The 21,650-nt window shown below is 42.5% G+C and overlaps 1 protein-coding gene across 5 annotated transcripts in view; it reads left to right on the plus strand.

Moving 5' to 3' along the window:
• The window catches only part of ZZZ3 (zinc finger ZZ-type containing 3), a 120,301-nt gene that overhangs the window by 54,110 nt on the left and 44,541 nt on the right, over positions 1-21,650 (plus strand). The window lies entirely within an intron of this gene.

The following is a 21,650-nucleotide window of genomic DNA, read 5'->3' on the forward strand; positions in this document are numbered from 1 at the left end:
CAAATGGAATAACAATTTTAAAGCCCTGCCCAGCCTGTCTGGCTTTTGGTAGGAGCTATATAGATAATGACAATTCTGTGGGTAGGCAGAAGCAGAAATACTCAGGGGTCTTCTGGTTCTAGTAGCAGCATCGTGTTCTGGTATTAAAAAGTATTATTTTTCTACTTGCTTGAGAGTCAGTGCTGCCTGGCAGACAGAGAATTGACCTTGAAGCCAGAAGGATGGGGGTTCCTTTGAGTCCTTCCTTGGCCCATGCTGGCTATGTGAGGCTGAAGAGAGAAGGGTCTCATTGGGGGTTCCTCCCCATGAGTTTCCCTGTACCAGTGAAAAAACACAGGTTCAGTCCCTATTCCCTATTCTTTTACTTGGATGAAAATGTTGGGAGTTTGGAATAGCTTGATTGCTTTGGTCTGTCTCAACACCATCCCCTCCTCTTGCCACCTTCTCTGCTTAGATCCTCCTGACCTGGCCCTGGACTGCACTGGTCCTCCTGACCCAAGTCTCTCACTCCTCCTGTCCTACACCTCTACTCCTCAGCCCAAACTCAGGAAGCTCGTGAGGCACCCTCTGGCGTCCCAAACTCTTCTTTCCCTGACTCTTTCTCCGACTCTCCCCTCAGTGGTCCAGCCCTTGGCCTCCTTGCTGTTCCTCACACATGGGGGCCTCTTTCTATTGACTTCACAGTCCCTTCTCAAGCTGCTGCTTGTTGCATTCTGAAGACTCCAGCTTTTGTTCTGTCACTGGTCAGCCAGCATTGATCTAGGTAGTGCCTCCTGTTGGCTAGACCAAGGACAGTCCCTGCCCCCCGGGAGGTTACAGTCTACAGGAAAAGCAGCCAAACCACAAGCTGCAGAGGCAAAACAGGCTGAGAGAGAGGACTACTGTGGGACCTGGCCTCAGAGCAAGGGTCGTTAGACCTTTAGGAAGAGGCATGAAGGTAGGAGTTGATGTGAAGATGTTGGAGGGCACTGAGTGACAGAGGTGGAAGAAGAAATACTTGGGTCCATCATTAATCATTGCTTGATGAGAACCAGGAAATCCCTGCTTGGCTATGTGGTGGTGCTGGGGGCTGACCCATTGATAGCTGGAGACCACATGGAGCAGGCCTGCCTCTGTTTACTTTATGTGGCAGTGTGCCTTCTCAGAAGGGATCCATGAGGGCACTTTCATTCCACTGTTCAATGTTTTGAGAAAAGTGTCAAGATCCTTCTTCATTCTGTTTTACAGAAGAAAATGGTGTCCTGTTAAATGACGACTGAAAGCTGACGGTTGTTTGGAATGGAGGAGATTTCAACTTGCTTCTTCCTCCATAAAGTTTCAAGTAGAGTGTCATTGTTGGGCTTTAATTAGTTGGAGTTCTTTTATAGCATCAATTTTTGATTCATGACTGGGGTTTCCAAGAACACCAGCTGCTTTCATTTATCTTAATGATGTTGAGAGTTGGAATTTTTATTAATAGCTGTTAACATTCTATTTAAAAGATCTTTGTATCCCATGCTGTGATTCCATAGTATGTTACTTAAAAATACTTGTTTGTTCTCTAATATGTGAGTAGAGTTGATTAAAATGTAATTTCCACAATGTTTAGTATATTGATTGGGTGGGGTGAGAGATTTTAGTACTTTGGAGATCAAAGACTGGTCATTCAGCTTTTGTCTTAGATCCTTTGAAAATAGAAAATCAGCCTTTTCTGCTGGGTACTGCCTTCAAGGTGGCCCAAATTCTGGGATTATTATATTGGCTTTCTGAACTCCTTTTATCTTCTCACTTCATAATTTCAAATTGTAATGCTCCCAGTTGGTTCTCCCAACAAAGCTCAAGCGTAGTTATTTGATTGAATTATTAGTTCAATGCACAAGTAATCAAACAGATGAATCCTTTAAAGAAAAATTGCCAGATCAAAAACCCCTAAGTTTTCAAAGACACACTTTAAAAAAAATTGAGCATTCTTTTTTTTGGGGGGGGGGTTATATTTTAAGTTTCAAGCTGTCTCCCTTCTTCCTTCCCCATCCCAAACTGGAGAAAGCACATATGTGCCCCCCCCAACACATACACACACACCCATGCATATTTATATTTATTACTGCTTCTGGAGGTAGAGAGCATCTTCATAGGTCCTTTATAGTTGACTTGAATATTTATAATACTCAGAAGAACTAAGTCATTCACAGTTATTCTTTGAACAGGATTGCCATTACTGTATCCAATGTTCTCTTGGTTCTGCTTATTTTATTCTTTTTATTTCATGCAAGTTTTTCCATGTTTTGCTAAAATTAAGTTATTCATCATTTCTTACAGCACAGTTACATATCATAACATGTTTAGCCATTCTTCAGTTGATGAACATTCCCTCAATTTTCAGTTCTTTGTCACCACAAAAAGAGCTGCTAAATAAATACTTTAGAACATAGATTCTTTCCCTTTTTTTTCCCCGATCACCATAATTCTAGTATATCCACTAATTTGGGTGGATCAATTCACACAGTACCACCAACTGTATATTAGCATCCCAATCTTTTCACATTTTCTCCAACATTTATTTTTCCTTTCTATCATTCTTTTTTTTTCTAATCTGATAGGTGTGGAACCCTGGCATTCTTTGAATTTACACATCTCTAAGCAATAGTGGTTAAAAGGTTTTTTTTTCATATAATAATAGATAACAGATTTCTTTGTCTGACAACTGTCAGCAAGATTCTCCTTTCAATAGTCACAATTATCTAGAGAGGAAATTTTTTAGCTTAATGACATGATAGTGCCCCACATTAAAATTTTTTTTTATTAAAGTCTCTCTTGTATAGTCTAACTTCTGGGCAGCTAGGTTGCCCAGTGGCTAGGTCCCCAGACTGAGAGTCAAGAAGACTTGTCTTCCTGGGTTCAAATGGGACCTCAGAAATTTTCTAGCCGAGTGACTCCAGGTATGTCACTCACTCTTGTTTACTGCAGTTTCCTCATTGGTAAAATGAACTCGAGGAGGCAGTAGCTAGCCAATCCAGTATCTCTGCCATGAAAACCCCAGATGGGGACTTGAACAGTCAGACATGTCAGAACCACATCAATAGCTTACTATTTGTGTTGAGCAGTTTATAGTCTGTTATTTTCTCATTTAGGATGAGTGGTATTACCCTCACACTTTGTTTTTTGTTGTGACAGATAAAGAAAATGAGTCTCAAAGAAGTTCTTTTTTCTGGGAACCTCTAAATCCTAGCGCCGAGTCCCATCACTGAGACTAGATGTGACATCCTTTGCCTTCCATCCCCGTAGTCTTTGCATGGTGTCCTGTGGGGTGTTTGATTTGGTTCTCATAGAGGAGCTTCCAAGGAATCTAGTAACATCTAAGCAGTATTCTCTATCTACTACTTAGCAATTCAGAGATGTTGGATGTGCTTATAAACAAGTTATGGCCTGTCTCTTTCCATTTCTAACAGTGTTTGCTACTTAATGGGAGGCTTTCTTTTGTTTGAGTTGATGGATGATGCAGCTGATCAATGAAAGATTTGGATCTAAGACCCATGAGTTTTCAGAATCCTTACACTTGAGGGTTCCCATTTCATTTCATATAGATCCCTAAAGCAAAGATAGAGATGATGAAAAAAGGGGGAAGTTTCAACTGTCATTTTCTTGAATCTAAACAGGTATAATTACTTCTTGAATAGAAATGAACATTGTTTTCAGGCTTGAAGATCTGGGAGAGTTCTATGAATCAACATTTTGCTTTTGTATTTGAAGTAGTAATAAATGAGTGCATTTAGGAGAGAAAGGAGGGCTTATGTGGAGGCTTTCATTTCATTTCACTTTCTTCTCAGGGCATAGTTATTCTATTTTTTTTTTCCTACAACCTCAAGATATTGAGAGAGAAATTGTGCTACTGGGCAAAGAGAATTGATTCCTTTGAGGCAGATCTAGCTTCTATGCTTATTTCTTTCTTTTTTTTTTTTTTAAGGTTTTTTGCAAGGCAAATGGGGTTAAGTGACTTGCCCAAGGCCACACAGCTAGGTAATTATTAAGTGTCTGAGACCGGATTTGAACCCAGGTACTCCTGACTCCAGGGCTGGTGCTTTATCCACTATGCCACCTAGCTGCCCCCTATGCTTATTTCTAACCTGTGTCCTGGGGTAAATCACTTTAAGCCTTCCTGGGTCTGTTTCCTTATTTGTAAAACATGAGGTTTGATTAGACAATCAATGACCTGTGCAGTCTGTTCCCAGGTTTTTGAGTTTTAGGAAATAGCAATATAGGATAATTTTTTTAAAATTATATGAATATTTTATTTGTTTTCCAATTATATACAGTAGTACCAAGCATTTTTGGGGGGCAAGGTTTTGAATTTTACAATTAACCCCCCCCACCTTCCTTCCCCTCTCCCCCCAACAGGAGGCAGTCTGAGATAGTTTTTACATTTGTTACCATGCGATGCATAAATCAAAATTGAATGTGTTGAGAGAAAAAAATATGTCCTTAAGGAAAAAAGAGAATGTTAGAGATAGCAAAATTATGTAATACATAAGATGACTTTTTAAAATTTGAAGATAATAAGCTTTGGTCTTCGTTTAAACTCCATAGTTTCTTCTCTGGAATCAGATGGTATTCTCCCTCACAGATCCCCTCAAATTGTTATAGGATGATTTTTAATGAGATCCATATTAAGGAATCATCTCACATTTTAGATAGTATTAATGCACTAAACCAAGAATGCTGCAGAACTGTTAGAAAGGGAAGATCAAATGATTTCACAAGTTAGAAGTTTATTTGTATAAGTTCATTTTAAAACCAACCATTTGGCCTTTATTTTTTCTTGCACTCATTTGACTGGAGCCTTTGGTAAAGTGCTCCAGGTGTGGGAATCAAGGATTCTTTTGAGTTGCTTTAGGATCCTTGAGTCCTGTCCATCAGATGACAGGCAGTCAGGCAGATTTTTAAGCTTCATTCTCACAGACTGATCTGTCTTCTTCCTGCAAGAGGAGTAGTGCCAAAAGTATTTTGCACTTTGGAAAATTAATTTTATTTGTGATCTTGGATGGTTTTACTGAAAGTCTCTTTGTTTTAAGGGCAGCCAGGAAATGGATTGGCATGAACTTCATAGGACTCTGAAAAGAAAGATGATGATTGCATGGTTAAACTTCTTTGTACTCTTTCAGCTCTTTGTTAGGAAGTATTTAGGGGATTTTAAGATTGAGTTTGTCTAGAGAAAATAAATTGTCATGTTCCTCAAATTGGTTGGTGTAAATGCAGATAGTTAGGAAGAGAAGAAACTCCAGCTATCGTTGAATTCATTTGCACTTTTTCCAAAGATTCATAAAATTCATAAATGAGATTGATAATCATCCATACAGTATTTTGTGCTAAATGATAAAAAGTGCCAGAAGAATTCACAGCACCATTTGAGTTAGTTATTTTTTTTTTTTTAATATGTTCCTGGTCATTGAGGTTTGAAGTAAGCAAGCCCTTAATGAAAGAGAATGAATATGTTTGAAAGACTTTTTATCCTCAAAAGGCAGAGAGTAGTGAGCAATTTTAGGGACCACTGTCATTTATAAGATCAGAAATAATGATAGGGGATAATGAGAGAGGGATCTACTTCAGTCCTGTTAGGTAGACTGTGTCAGCTAATGGTCCTTTATTGAGTGGCTAGCCACTCAGCACAGATACAAGGAAGAAAATAATTTCTGCTCTCCAGGTCCTTTAATGCCCATGGAAGAGAGAATGTGGACATGGAGAAGCATAACTCTGGGAACTAGGTATTTGGCTGGCGTCCCTGAGTACACAGAATGGATCAGCGTGGTCCAGAGGTAACACTGGACCCCAGATCTCCCTAGCTTTATGGCCAATCCACTATACCAAGTGGATACTTCAGGCAGATGGACTTTGAGGATCACAAATCTTTATTTTATTAAAAATTTTCCAATTTAATCTGATTTTGAGCATCCTTGGGAATTTGACACCATGATGCTGAAACTTGGCCTTTGTCTTGAAGGAAGAGAAGAATTGTGAGAGGAAGAGATAGGGGAGGTAATCTTTTCCCCAAAAGGGGCCACTGCTAGTACAAAGGCATAGCAATGGGAGAATGAGAGAGAGAAGGCTAGTTTGGATGGCCAGAATATTGAATGGGGGAAGGAACTTTGGGAGCAAGTTGTAAAGGGCTTTCCAGAACTAGACAGAGGAGCTTGTGGGTGATTCTAAAGCAATAGAATTGATTGAGTAGGGGCCTTTCCTAGCTCCTCTTGCTGGCCTCCCCTGATGGACTGGGCATACCTCTAGGACAGGGAATGCTTTTGTCTTTTCTTTCTGGTACCAGTGCTTAGCCCAGGGTCTGAAACACAGTATGGCCTTGGTCAATGTTCATTGGTTGACCAACTGGAAGATGATCCATACTCAGGTCTGCTATTTAGGAAAATTGTCTTTGCAGCCGTGTGGAAGACAGATTGGAATGAATGGAGACAAGAGGTGATTTTGTAGTGCAGGTGAGAGATGAGATGGTTGATAGGGGGGGTTTTGGTGGTGGAGAGGGAAGAAGAATGAGTTTAATTTTGGTACTGTTGAATTTCAGATGTCTCTAGCATCTCCAATTTGAAAAGGTTTATTTTTCATTTCCATTCAGAGTTGTCTAAGGCATTGTTGTCAGCATTATGGCTACCCTTGGATTTGGCGCCTTTTCTTGACAAATGCTTATCTAAAGCTCTAAAAATCTGAAATTCAGCAGACCAAATATAAAACTCAAATAAATTATAAATATAAAAATTAAACACAATGAGCTAGTCTCTTTGTTGTATGTGAACTGGCTATTTCATTGGGTTTGTGGTGGCCTATTTTAATGCCTTCTCTTCTGGGGTCAGCTTTGACCTTTTCATCTCATAGAGAAAGGGGGTTCTTTCCCCTGGCGAGGCAGTCTTGTTAGACTTGTTAGACAAAACCCCACATCTTTAGCCCAGTTGCACAATTGCATTAACCATCTGGGGAAGCTTACCCTTAATAAGGCTTTCAACAAGAGATGGTCGCATTAGAAATCTCTGTGACTTGAGTTCCATTTGTAAATTGTGTGCTTTGTGCTTTTCCCTCAGCTCTAGCTTGAGGTGTGACGGATTGTTGGCCTTCTAACCCTGGCTCTGACACAAACCATTCTCCCCCTCAAGGTTCTTCTAGTCTGCTCTCTGAGCCTTAGATTTTATGAGAAGATTCCCAGCCCACTTGAGCTACTCACCCAGGAATTCTCTCTGTAAAGAACTCCAAAAGTGGACCAACAAGTGAAACTCCCTAATTGGTATGATAAAATGAGCTCAAAATCTCCAATTCTAACCCAAACTACTAATCTGCTTAATACTTACTAGTTTGGGTTAGACTGGAGTAGTTTGTGGCTGTTTCTTGAATGAAGCAAGAGACGATCAGTCAGGATAGTGGGAAACTTGTCCCTTAAGAAAGGTAGCACCATTCTCCTTGCTTGGAGCGAGATCAAATTTTTAAGTCTTCCTTTTCTGATTACATTATCATTGTAAGCAGATTCAGAAGAACATCCCTTATTTGATCTTGTACTCCTTTTCACCTCAATATCTGTTTTCCATTTTGTCAAAAAAAAAATACCTTTACATTTATTTCCCTGTGAACACGGTTTTCTGTGACAGTTTAATTCTTCTTTATACTTTTGTTGTACACATGGATGCTGGGGCAATTTTTTTTTTGTGGGTGGATCACATTCTTTATGAAAAGTCCATCACAAAAGTTATTTCCATATTTTTCCACCATTGCCATTGCTGATCGCAACTCCCTCCTTTCTTATTTCTCCACTACCATGTACTCTATTTTCTCTCTCCTTTCACTCTGACTCTGCTGTAGGGTAGCTGAGTGGCGCAGCAGACAGATCCCTGGTCCTCGGGCCAAGAAGCCCTGAGCCCCCATACCACCCCTTAGGCCCAGAATCTTCCTGGCCCTATGGTCCTGGGCAGGCCTTCCAATCCCAGCCCCCTGCAAGAAGTAAAAAAGAAAGGATGGACCCCCATGGTCCATCCTCTCCTCCTTTATTCACATCCCTACCCCTTCCCCCTGCTCCCCCCTCCTTACTCCAGATGTCTATACCCCATTGAGTATATATGCTGTTTCCTCTCCTACCCATCTCTGATGAGAGCAAAGGTTCCCTCATTCCCTCTTGCCTCCCCCCTTCCATATCATTGCAATAGCTCATTGTAGTAAAGAAAAATCTTATATGAGATATCTTGATCTAATCCCCCTCTCCTTTTTCTTTCTCCCATTACATTTCCCTTTTTATCTATTGACTCCATTTTTACACCACAATCTATCTTCAAATTCAGTTTTCTCCTGTGCTTCATCTATAAAAGCTCTCTCTACCTGCTCTGTTAATTGAGAAGGTTCTTATGAGCTTTATCAGTGTCATTTTTCTATGCAGGAATACATGCAGTTTATCATGAAGTCCCTCATATTTTCCCCTTCTCCTCCACTCTCTATGCTTCACTTGAGTCCTGTATCTGAAGATCAAACCTTCTGTTCAGCTCTGGCCATTCCAAAAGGAACATTTGAAATTCCCCTGGTTCATTGAAAGTCCATCTTTTTCCCTGGAAGAGGACATTCAGCCTTGCTGGGTAGTTCATTCTTGGCTGCATTCTAAGCTCTTTTGCCTTCCAGTATACTGTATTCCAAGCCCTACGAGCTTCCAATGTAGTTGCTGCTAAGTCCTGCGTGATCCTGACTGCAGCTCCACGATATTTGAACTGTGTTCTTCTGGCTGCTTGTAATATTTTCTCTTTGACTTGGGAATTCTGGAACTTGACTATAATATTCCAAGGGGAGGGTTTTTTGGGATCTCTTTCTTGGGGGGGGGGGATTGGTGGATTCTCTCCATTTCTATTTTGTCCTCTGCTTCTAGAATATCAGGGCAGTTTTCTGTAGTAATTCTTTAAAAATGATATCAAGGCTCTTTTCCTGATCATGACTTTCAGGTATTCCAATAACTTTTAGATTATCTTTCCTAAATCTGTTTTCCATATCAGTTGTTTTTTTCATTGAGATGTTTCACATTTTCTTCTAATTTTTCATTCTTTTGGTTTTGAAGTATTGAGTCTTGATTTCTTGTAAATTCAGCAACCTCCTTCAGTTCCATTCTTTGTCTGAAGGATTTGTTTTCCTCAGAGTGCTTTCTTATCTCTTTTTCCATCTGGCCAATTCTGCTTTTTAAATCATTCTTCTCCTCAATAATTTTTTGAACTGTTTTGTCCATTTGACCTAAGCTGAGTTTTAGCATGCTGTTTTCTTCAGCATTTTTGTTGCTGACTTCATTTTCATGTTTTTCCTGCATCTCTCATTTCTTTTCCCAGTTTTTCTTCTATCTCCCTCATTTGATTTTCAAAGTCTTTTTTGAGCTCTGTCATAGCCTGAGCCCAATTTCTGTTTGTCTTGGAGTCTTTAGATGTAGGAGCTTGTGCTTCCTCATCTTCAGACTGAGTGTTTTGATCCTTCTTGGGCTCACAGGCAAAATATTTCTCAATGGTCTTCCTCTTGTTTCTCTGCTTGCTCATTTTCCCAGCCTAAGCCTTTTTTTGGGGTGCTTCCTGAACTTTTGGGACACTCCCACAAGGGTCTCAGTGCGTGAGGTTCTGTCCTTCCTCCTGGTCTGTGAATGACCATAAGCTCCCCCCTCTGCCACGGGGATGAGGTGGGGGGGGCCTTAGACTGGGATCAGGATCTGAATGTGGTCAGAGCCCCAGAGTCCTGTTCCAGGGGCACAGGGCAGAACTGGCAGTCTCTCTTCACTCTCCTCCCTTAGCTCAATGGGCTCATGCCCTGGGGGCTCCTGCTTACCAGCTCCACCTGCTTCTGTTTCCAGGTCTGGGCTGCAGAAAGACCAAGCTGCTGGCTGTGTGCCCTGAGGGCTGGGCTCCACGTGCTGGCTCTGGCACAGGTCCCCCACCTCCCCCCAGGGTATAGCTCAGGAGACTCCCCTGCGCCCTGGGGCTGCCTCCGGGAGGCTGAAGTTCTTTCGCTCTGGCGGGCCACCCCTCAGGCTGGCCGCTCCTCCGACCCTGGGGAGCAGAGCCTTTCTGCTCTTTTCCAGGTTACCTTGAGTAGGAGAACTGCCTCACGGGGTCCCTCTATGGGTTCTGTCTCTCAAAAATTTAGTTAAGAGTCCTTAGCTGATGAGTTTTATGAGAGCACCTAGGAGACAGCCCTCTCTTGTCACCATCTTGGCTCCGCCCCTGCAGTCTGTCTGGTAAAATCACACTACTTCACAGCTCGCAGTGTTTTGGGGGCCTGTCTTCCTCCATCATTTAGCATCCTTGAGCTTCATCTTGGACCCAGTTTCAGGTCCTATGCCGATGCCAAAATACTGAGGGTTCTAAAGAGCTCTTCCCCTAGAATCCTTGGCAGGAGTGGTTTTCTACATCAGGTCACTTGGTCAGTTTTTTCCTGGCATTTTAAGGAGTGACAGAGAAAATGGGGTTTGGTTGCCGTCTTTAATTTTCAGAAGAGTGATTGAGAGGGAGGCAGTGGGCTGTCTTGGAGGCTCCTCCCTGTACCCTCATGGCAGGTGTGTAGAATCCCTCCTCCGAGAGCTCTTTATGTGTGAGGGGCCTGTGCTGTGGCAAGATTATCTCTTTCTCCCCATCTGAGGGTAGACTAACTCCTTGTCCTCTGTGTTGCACATATGTTTACATCATTGAAATATACCCAGCAAGGTGGTATAGTGGCTAGAGCGTCAGTCCTGGAGTCAGGAGGGCCTGAGTTCAAATTTGGTCTCAGATACTTGACTCTAATAGCTGTATGGCCTTGGGCAGATTACTTTACCCTGACTATCTTACATTCAGGACCATCTCCAGTCATCCTGATCCATTTCTGTCCACTGGACTTGTTTAGCTCTGGAGGAGAAAGTGAGGAGAGGCTGGGGACATTGCATAACCCCCCTCCATTCTAATGGACATGCTTGTTAAGACATCGCCTCCCTGATGTCATGATCTTCTTCAGTAACCTAGGTGACATGATAGTGCATAGAAACCTGGATTTGGTATTGGGAAGACTTGGCTTCCTTCAGACAGTTACTAGTAGTGTGATCCCAGTAAGTCACTAAATTGTTTGTCCCAGTTTCCTCATTGGTAAAATGAGCTGGAAGAAAACCCCATTGGGGTTACAGAGAGTTGGGTGTGATCGAAGCAGCTGAACAGCAAAATCCTTTTATTTTTTGTGTTTTGTGTTGGCAGAAGTTGAGAACTTGGGAGATTCACATGGGTCCGTTTTGAAGGGAGAAATGCTAAAGCCCAAAACGAAATGAGGTCAAACAGATAATACCTGTTAGAGTAAGCCTATATTATGTTATACATGTTTTTGGGGGCTGTTTTTTTTTTTTTTTTGCATTCTCAAGAACTTTAGTTCACATCCACCTTTTTTCCCATAAAAGTCATACTATTGGAGAGACAGGAGTGAAAGTATTGGGAGTTCCTACCTATTGAAGATGAAGCTGAGGTATGGAATACATTTCTGAAATGAGTGAATTGGAAAAGGGTTTCAGTTCATGAAATTTGACTTTATCTAAAGACAACCTCCATCTTTTATTTATTTAATATAATTTTTTATATATATATATATATTTGAGACATTACCATCATCCATATCATGTTAAATGAAAAACTAGACCTAAATTTCAAAATTTTCCTTGGGCAGTCTTAAAGGGGATCTTCTGGCACTTGGGTAATGAATTATGACCACATAAAGTGATTTAAAACTGAGGGAGGTGATTTGACTAACAGCAGAACAGATTCAATCCCTAGAATCAGAGTTAAAAGGAGGACCTTGGACTTTTATTTTCACATAGGGAAAATGAGGCACAGCCAGGGTCATGGAATTCCCAGGCAGACAGTCAAGTCCAGTTCTGCAGACTCCAAACCCCTCCTTTTCCATTTTGCCCTTGGGCAAATCCTACGAGGTGGGCATGAGTTGAATATTACAATTAAATATTGCCTTTTGTACAATATATAATGAAAATGGAGAAGAGATCTGGAGGAAGTGAAGGCAAGTAACTGACCAAAAGAATGAGGCCTGTCTTTGACTACAAAGAATTTCTCCCAATTTCTACCACATAGTTTCATGATTTTCTATTTCAGCTATCAAACTGAGACTGCTGCTAATTGGTAATTAAGGGAGTACAATTTCTGGGGCAAGATGCTGGGGAAAAACAGAGGAGAAAAATGAGTCAAGCCAACAGCAGCTCAGCTTTCACTTAAAACCTTGACTCTCCAGATCCGAGGGACTCTGCCCAGCTCACCCACCTTGGAGCAGAGTGTCAGCTTCCTGCCAACTCTGCCCATGTCAGGGAGCCCTTTGTTTTTGAGCTTTTGTCTCCAAAGAACCTCCCGAGGCAAGAGCTGACTAGGTCCATCCAGGGGCTGCTGCATGCTATCCAGTGGGGTTGGGGGGGGGCCCTCACCCTGGGACATTTCCTGCACTCAAGAGAGATTTTTTAAAAGGACATTTTAAGAGTGAATAGTAAGAAATGTATCTCTAGTGTTTTAAAGTGGTAAGTGTTTTTTTTTTTTTGTTTTGTTTTGTTTTGATTTTGCTGGGGATGGGGGGCCTTCTTTATCTAGTGGTGGCTTCATAGCAGTAATACTCTAAAGGGGTGGGGAGTAGTTGATTGTCTGCAGCTCCATATTCTGGTCCCTCCTCTTACCTTCTTGCCCTACCCTGCCCCCTATTTTGTGCTATTCCTGCTTTCGGGGGGCCAGTAAACAATGGGCACACCCTGCTCTCACCACATCCCAGGGGCAGGAATTGGGGGCTTCCCAGCATCATGTGCCTTTTCTTGAGTTCAGTAAACCCTAGAATAGGAGAATCAGAACTACCTGCTGCTGAGGAGTTTCCAGTCTGCCCTTATGTTGAGACAACAGAGCAGGATTGAAGTGTCACCTTAGAAGCTCACTGCTGGAGGAGAGCCAGGGAACCCCTAAGGCAAGCGGGCCAGACCGCAAGGCAGAGACGCGGATGCACGTGTAGGTGAGTGGGTGGCTACGTGGGGGCACTGCCCAGTGCTACTGTGGGCTACCTTGAATGTGTTTGGTCTGAAGAAGAGACTGATTTTGGAGCAACCCCAGAGAGATCAGAAAGTGCCCGCCTCCAAAGGAGGTGATAGAGACCTGAATGTGAATCCTGCCTCCGTTATTTCATTAGCTCTGTAAGTGCTCTCCTCCTCATTTCCTCCTCTGTCCTAATGGCTAACTTTAAAGTTGTCTTCTCTAGCAACCTCAGGGCAAGTCCCCCCCGGGGGACCTCCCTTTACCATCTTGATCAGGAAGAGATTGGGCTTTGATGACTTCTGACCCTTCCACCCCCACTGGGTGTCCATGGGGGGGGTGATAGGAACAGTCAGAGGAGGGGTGGATTGGGGCTCCCATACTCACTGAGCATCTTTGGCATGAGAGGTCAGGTGAGATGGAACTAGCAAGAAAAGCCAAGGGCCCCACAAGATGGTGTTAATTGTCCCTACGTTTATTCATGTTATCCCTCCTCAGTGGATCACTGTTGGGCAAAACAAGACTAGTGAAGGCCCAGGAGCACCACTTGGGGTGGAGATGGGTCTAGGTTTTCTCCCACAGGAGACCCTTGGACCTGAAAGATGAAACTGAAGGGATTCCTAGGGAAGTGAGAAACGAGCTTGACCCTGGGATCGTGTCAAGTATAGTGTTGAACCTGCAGAGAATGGCTGAGGTGGCCATCCTAGGACTTGAGAAAGGCCTCGTCGACACGATGCGAGCACTAATGTTGGAGTGATGGAAAAGCCCTCGAAAAGTGAACCATCTGTTCTGGCTTGAGTTCATTTCAGGGAATGCTGTAGCTCTGGCTCAGGGACCTCAGGACAGATGTCTGCTGCCCACCTTCTGAGGCCCAGATGGAGAGGGACTCCGGAGGTTCATTTGAGATTGTGGTCACTTCTCTGTGATTTGACGTTTATTCAGTGTTCATTTGGTGAGCACTCTTGTTTTCACCATCTCACTTAACAGCTGACCTAGATTTCGGATCATTAGTGTGAAGCTGAAGGGAGACAGAGCCACAGGACTGAGGGTCCATTGGCCTCTGAGGTAGAGATCATGAGGGGGCACTGTTTGGGACTGTGACAGAGAAGGAGGGGCAAGCCAGGCCTGCCGACAGGATGTTTTCCCAGCTGCAGATCCGCCAAACCTCATGACCTTTCTGTTCTCCAGGGGAATCGTGTAGAAAGCAGGTGTGAAACTGGGAGCAGTGACGTCTTTCAGCTCCATTATTGCAAATGTGGAAAATGGTACAGCCATCCTCTTCAGAGGGTGGGAGTCGGGGAAGACAGTTTTTATTATGCTTTAGGAGGCAAGAGGAAGGAAGCACCATGTGATGGGACATTTAGGACCAAGAAAACAATAGTTTTAGGCACCATCATCCCTGTTGCTAGTAAAGATGTAATGATGGGTAAGAATGTGGAGAAATTGCACTGTGGATTAGATGAGACCTTCCAAGAGAAGTCATCATGTACTTGGGTATATTTCACTATTTCTTATGAACTCACATTTTTGGCTTGTTTTTACTTTTTTTTTTCTTGCAAGGCAGTGAGGTTACGTGGCTTGCCCAAGGCCACACAGCTAGGTAATTATTAAGTGTCTGAGGTCGAATTTGAACTCAGGTCCTCCTGACTCCAGGGCCAGTGCTCCTATCCACTGTACCACCTAGCTACCCCTTGTTTTTATTTTTAAAAAAAAAACTTAATTTGTTTTTGTCTTTTACAATCTGTCTCCCCTCCAATGCAGGAAGCCATCCATCCCTGGTAACCTGGAATAAGAAAGAAGGGAAGGGGAAGCAATTCAACAAAACTTAACACATTCATCTACATATTCAGTGTCTCCGTTTCCCCTACTCTCAAAGTCTCCCACCCTTCTAAAGAAGGGAAGGAAAAATGTATATTCTCATCTCTTCTTTGATAACAAATATGATAATTAGAATGAAACAGTGTTGGTCTTTGATTCTTGTCCTCTTTAGTATACATTTCTAATATTTGGGGGCTTCAGAGAAAATGTGATTTTGGGTAGGATCCCAGTGGGATGTGTGAGCAAGCTGAGGAGCTTATAGGCTCCCAAGCTTCCCAAGTGGGGACTCCCTGGAATAGCCCTTGGCCCTGGTTAAGGCAAGGTCAAAATCGATTCCAGATCAGAAGACAGTTGGGCATAGCGTTGAGGCAGTTCCCTCTGACCTTGCAACAAGTGAGCGGCGGGCCGGAGATGAAGTGAACTCAAGAAGAGATGACCAGTCCATCACTTTTCTTTAGGCCACTCATTTTGATAGGAAAATCTCATCGAACCAGCAACTGTGTGACTAGGTTGATGCATAACCAGGGAGGTGCTTTTTGCTTTTTAAGCTTAATTTAATTTGTCTTTCTTCTTGTTTGAGTTTTCCCACCTAACATAATTAGACCATTAACCTAATCTTAAATTCCATTTATCTTTTGGCATATTTCTGCATTAAACCCAATATTCATGTAAATGTAGGAAAATATTCAGAGAAATTATTTTGTCTTTTTTCATTTCCTGGTATTTTAGTGAAATAATCATTAACTTGATGATGTGGCATTCTCTCCACATGCTGCAGGTTGCAGTTCTTCGTGCTTGCCCATTGTGGGTGATTCTTGTTTTCCTTAAGTCATGCTAGGCTCCTGCCATGATCCTGGGGGAGGTTTCCTTCCCTATTTGTGGAAGCCCCCTTCTCCATTCCCTCCTTGCAATGTGACTGCCACATTTTAGAGACCGCCCATTTCTTGAATGCTGTCTTTTACAGTGCTTCTTTTTGCGTAATTCCTTATCTGTCATGTAATGTAGTCTACTCCCCCCCTGCCATCTGCCTCTCCAGTACCTTTCTGGTAACCCTCAGCTTATTGTATTTGAAAATTTTAATAGTCTGTGATTCCCAGTCACAGAACAGAACTAGTAAAGTGTTCTTGAACTATGTTTTTACCTGACTGTCATCTAGCATGTGCCTTTTTCTTTGAGGTTCTGCCATACCTCAGCCATGGGAGCAGCAGCTAGGTGGTGCAGTGGGTAGAACACCAGCCCTGGAATCAGGAGAACAAGGGTTCAAATCCAACTTTCAACACTTACTCGCTATGTGGCCTCAGGCAAGTCACTTACCCTTGATTATCTCACATCCAGGACCATCTTTATATCATAGCACAGCCCCCCTCACTCATATCCAAATCATGTGCTTATGCCATCACCTCCCTGATATCCTGACTTTCTTCAAGCATCACCTCACCTGAGGCTCCAAGAAGCCATAGTATGTGAGACAGCAACACTCTGCAAAACCATCTCAAACCCAGTCTGTTGGTGAGGTAGGAGGATATTGAAGACTTGCCCCAATGGAATGGGCAGATGAGAATGGTTTGCTCCAGCAACCATGGAGATGGCTGAACTAGGTGCCCAGGTTCTGTGGAGCTCTCAGAGCTTGGTCAGATGTTGAAGACACCATGGTCTTTCACCGCATCTCAGACTGTTGTTGGTCATCTCGACTTTGTCTTATACTGGACTTGGAGGACTCTGGAAAAGAGAGTGGACCTGAGGATGTCGTGAAGCTCTGCCTCACTGAAGTCCCATTCACTCTCAAGTCAGGACATCACCCTGTGATGTCACTGGTTCTATTTGAAAATGAAGGATGAACAACAGATTCTGTGTGTGTCTGTGTACACACACACTCACATATACTACACGAACCATTCAGGTTCTCTGTCTACAATAGTCTGGACCAAAAAAAAAACCAAACCTTTTTTCCTTTTTTTTTTCTCAAGGTAACCCGTATCTGGAGCATTCACAGGACTTTGCCATCAATTCTTCCATTTTGAACAGGATCTCCTTTGTGACTGTGGAGATCAGTTGCTTTTGATGTGTGTTTCTAAATGCTTTGCTTAATGTTCATGACCATAAGGTCATCAAGCAAGGATGACAGTTTTACTTCTACTCTCCCAAGTGAAATGTTTTTAAAACATTATTAGCAGATGCTGCATCATTATCAATTGTGAATTGCAACTACAGATAGGGTTTACTGTGGAACAGTGGTTCCTTATTTTCCTGATAAAACAGTTATCAGAGGTGCCTACACTCTGTGTGTGTGTGTGTGTGTGTGTGTGTGTGTGTGTTTGTGTGTGTGTGTGTGTGTGTGTGTGTGTGTGTGTGTGTGTGTGTTTGCTAACTTTATACTGATGGGAGTAGAGGTTTTGGTTCAGTAGTTACTGCTCATCTCTCAGTTACCATGTCAAAAAAAAATCTGTGATTTTTATCTCCTTTTTTTTCAGATCCTTTTTAAATTGATCCATTAATGCCCTCAACAGTTGTTATTTCACTGTCATTTATTTCTACTTTCTTGAGGTAAATATGGTAAGAGTATCCTTATGAGGTTTCTCTTGCCCTTGATGTAGAAAAGTTTGCTTTTAAAAAATCTTTATAATAGAATTTCTTCTTTTCTCGTCATAATGATTGATTCGAGTTTGGCATCTGAATGACATTATTAGTTATGTGGATTTTTTTCCCCCTCTATCCATTTATCTTTTTTCATTGGTATAACTTGTTTTAAAAGGTCAGACTTGTTTATAATAGCATATCAGATATCTTTACCATCACTATTTTTTCTAGATTTGTATTAATTTTGGTCTTTGTGCTAAGAAATCAGTTTTCTGTTTTCATAGCCAATTTAGATCAGTTAAGGAGGCATTTCCTCTAAAATAGAATACTTTTTTGGTCATTAGGTGCTCCCCAGGCCCAGAATCTCCTGATTCTCTTCTTGAAGAAAATATTTTCAGATTATTCTCATGGGATTGCACCAAATAACATACAACACAATTATTTGGTGTTTAGATGGATCTTTGACCTCCCATACTTATTTCTAAATCATATTTTTCACCATCTTCACCTTCACTTGCTTTTGCATTAGAATGGCGAGATATCAGAGGACACAGCAGCATTAGCTGCTACAGGTGGTGGTCTATCTAGTTGTGATTCTTTTCATTGTAGTCTTTTTGTAAATATTTACAAGGATGGTGTGCTATAAGACCAGCTGATCAGTGACTCATTAAATTGGAGATCTTGCTGCCAGACTCGGATAAAAGCCCTTCTGACTTTTGACCTCTTTTCTAATGATAACTTCAAAATTGATAAGCTCAGTCCCTTCAGGAGAGCAAGCATGTGAGACAAATGATCGTGATCAGGGTATTTTAAGTCAATTTTAAATTTATAAGTTTTCTAAAAACTCCAGTTTCTTTCTGGCCTGTGCCCCTTTTTCTATTCTGATGCCATTTTCCTTTGTTTCCTGGATTCCTGTGATCTGCCTGCTGGTTGGTCTTGATGAGTTTTCTTTAGACTGAGTCAGGCAGGTTTTTTAAAAGCAGGGTACTGGGACAGTTGTTATTGGCCTTTTGTTTTTGCAGAGGACTAATGAGATTATGGGGTGATGTCTTAACTGGGGGGGGTGATTTGAATTTAAGTGGGGCAAAATTGCACAAAGTCAAAACCATCCGCAATAGCCCAGGATGCAGTAAATGACCTTGTCGTCTTTGTTTGATCAAGTTCTTAAGGGCTCCATGATGTCCAGTTCAACCACCTTCATGACCACTGGAACAAATTGTTCTCATTTGCCCATTCTGCTGGACTATTAAGTTTGAGGCCATTTGGTTGCCTTTAGCCTGGTTTAGCTAGATGATTGAGACAGTTTTACCAGGGTACGGTCACTGCTTGTGCTACAGCTTCTTGGAGTCACAGGTGTGAGTTGGGTGGATTCGGTGGACACCCCAGGTGGACGAGCAGCCCTCACCTCAAAGGGGCTAGCCCTCCTCAACACGTGTACTCCTCAGCATGCTGGGATGGTATTTGGAATATCAAAGAACCTGCCAGCGTTTTGGTCCTTTTTTGGCATTGGCATAAATAATTTGTGGTCAGCTTCTGACACTGGAGAAGCCATGGTGACTTTTTAAAGAATCCCTCATGGCTTATCTTTCCTTGATTCTCTGTAGTAGTCACTGTATTATTAATGACAGCCTTGAGTGCTTAGGGATGTGCTTGCTTATTGCTATTATTTATTTCATAATTTTTGGCATTGTGCATTTTAGAATATGGGTTTAGAAAAAGATGATTCACAAAATGAATAATTCAAGAGGTGACCCAGTTTTGCTGAATGCTATAAAAAGAGTTTAGAGTAGGGGTTCTGAACCTTTTTTGTGTGGCATTGGTCCCCTTGGGCAGTTTGCAACTTCTAGGCCTCTTCTCAGAATATTATTTTGAATAACATTTTTTAATAATTGAAAGATATGGTGAATTTCAGTTAGAGTCTAGTAAAAATAAAGGTTTTTTTCCCCACCCAAATTGTCAGATCCCCTAAAATCCATCTTTAAACATTAGTCTCTCAGGAAAATCAAGGGCTCTAAGCATTTCAATTTGGAGCATCTGGCAGATTTTATCATTTCTAGATGATGTAAAATCCACTCATGTTCATTTTTATCATCAGTTAGGAAAAACTTTTTTTCCATTATATGAATATTTTATTTGGTTTCCAATTACATACAATGGTAGTTTCTAATTTTTTTTTTCTCCTTCCCCTCCAGTTAGGAAAAATTTTAAACAAATTGATCTGCCAAAAAAAAAAAGTTAACATTATCTTCTGAACTGGCATGCTGCACTGCATGGTTATTAGCACCTAAGCTTTGTGGGGACAGTTTAGCCATTTTCTATTTCCCCAGGATCTTAGGAAATGTATTTGTCCATAGCAGACATATATTAAATATTTGTTCAGTTCAGTTGTCAAATATCATACATGTTAACCTAACAAACCACAGCTTTCTTATTGGCTACTTAGAATTGGCAACTTTGCAGGACTGTAAAAGAAAAATAATCCATTTTAAGAGCAATGACCAAAAAAAAAGCCTCATGGCATTTTTATAAAGTTTTAGGAATTGACAAGAATTGCTCCTTCACCTCATTCCTGTCTCTTGAAGATTTCAAAGTCCTTGTCATCCCTTGCCTCTTACCCAACAGTACCAGGTCCTGTTTTGATAGAACCACGTGCCCTGTCCTGGTGTCTGTATCAGACACCTCATTTTCCATTTCTTCTGCTAGTGCCTGCAGTGGCGACTTTCCCCACTTCTCATTTTCCCACCCTTTAGTTTTTTTGGGTTTTGTTTTTTAGCACTGGCTCTAAGAGCTGAGACCCTGCTTTGGATGGGAGCCCACCTGTGAGACCCTGGCAAGTCTCTCATCCTTCTTGTGTGGGAAAGTTTCCGGGGGAGGGGGGAGTTCCTGTAGTATCCTGCAGGATATTGAAGCAGATATCTGTAGTGCCCGGTGCCTAGGCTCTTTGGAGGAGGAATGGAGGAAGTGAGGGGGAAAGCATTTGGTCAGGGACTTAGCTGATCTGTGCCAAAGTGAGCTCATACCTAGGAACAGGACTGTTGCCAAGGACGCCCTAGTATAAGAGGTTGGTCTTGCAGCCCACATCTAGGGGCCTTCCACACTCTTGTGTCTCTCTGTGTCACAACTTGTTTCACTTGGACCATCCCAGTGGTGATGCTGGAGGGTTTTAGGCTGGAGCAAGCCCCTTCGTGGGGATGTCTGTGACATCCCCGGAAAGTGCAGTTGAAACCCAGCCTTGTCAACTTGTGGGCTTAACCTTCATGTCTTGGTGGCTGTTATTCCTCTCCATAGTCTAGCCAGGTTTAATTTTCCATCTCTCCCCTTTCCTTGGTTCCCCAAACTAGCCATGTCCTCCTTCACGATCATGGGACATGAGGTGGAAGAGGATACTTGGAGGATTTCCCTTTACCTGCCTCATTTTTGATATGACATTCTGCTGCTTTGCCCAAAACTTTCATGGAAGAAATGCTCAGTAAGTTTTGGATTTGAGATTTGAACTCGTATCATCAGCAGCCTTTGAGAGGTGGCACAGCTTGATTTATTATTTCCTCTTTGAAGCTTCCCCTGGAAGCCTTGCTAACATTCAAGGCCATTGGTCACTTGCTTAGAACCACAGAGGACCTTGGAAATGGGTCAAGTAAACAGACAGACCTAAGGTCATACAAGTCGCAGGGTCTGGTCTCTGGCCCAGGGCCTCTCCTGACGTGGGGGTGTGGAGAGGTGGACTGCTGTGGGCCTAGATTCAAACAGACCTCCTTTAGGGGGGACCTCAGGCCAAGTCCAAGCCCCAACCTCTGCCACTTTGTCTCTTGTCATCTTTGCTGTTGCCTGTCTCACAACTGCTTTCAACTGCTTTTGGTTAGCCCTTGGGAGGTAGCTTCTAGGGATACCGAGGAAGCCCCTTTCCTCGAGGAGTGCCCACAGAAAGGCTCAGCTCACAAAACACGCGGTCTGGGTGTGTCTTAAAAGAAGGATTCCTCTCTCTTTGGATGGAGGGCCCGAGTGGGAAGGTTCCTCCCCTAAGAAAGAGGATGTCAGTCAGCTAGCGCCCCCCCGCCCATGGGGCTTGGGCCAGGGGAGTGGGCTGGTCCGAGTCCTACACAAGGGAGGGAGTTTCCCCCTTTCAACTTTTTTGTAGATGTTTGGCTCCCAGAAAGCCAGGTTCCTTCCCTGTCCTCATTTTTCCCCCTCTTTGTGAGGGGGCAGGGAGGCTCTGCTTTTCCTGCCTGATGGAACTGGGGAAAAGCTCATTTA

The sequence above is a fragment of the Macrotis lagotis genome, chromosome 2 (assembly GCF_037893015.1).
Source record: "Macrotis lagotis isolate mMagLag1 chromosome 2, bilby.v1.9.chrom.fasta, whole genome shotgun sequence".
Classification (NCBI taxonomy): Eukaryota; Metazoa; Chordata; class Mammalia; order Peramelemorphia; family Peramelidae; genus Macrotis; species Macrotis lagotis.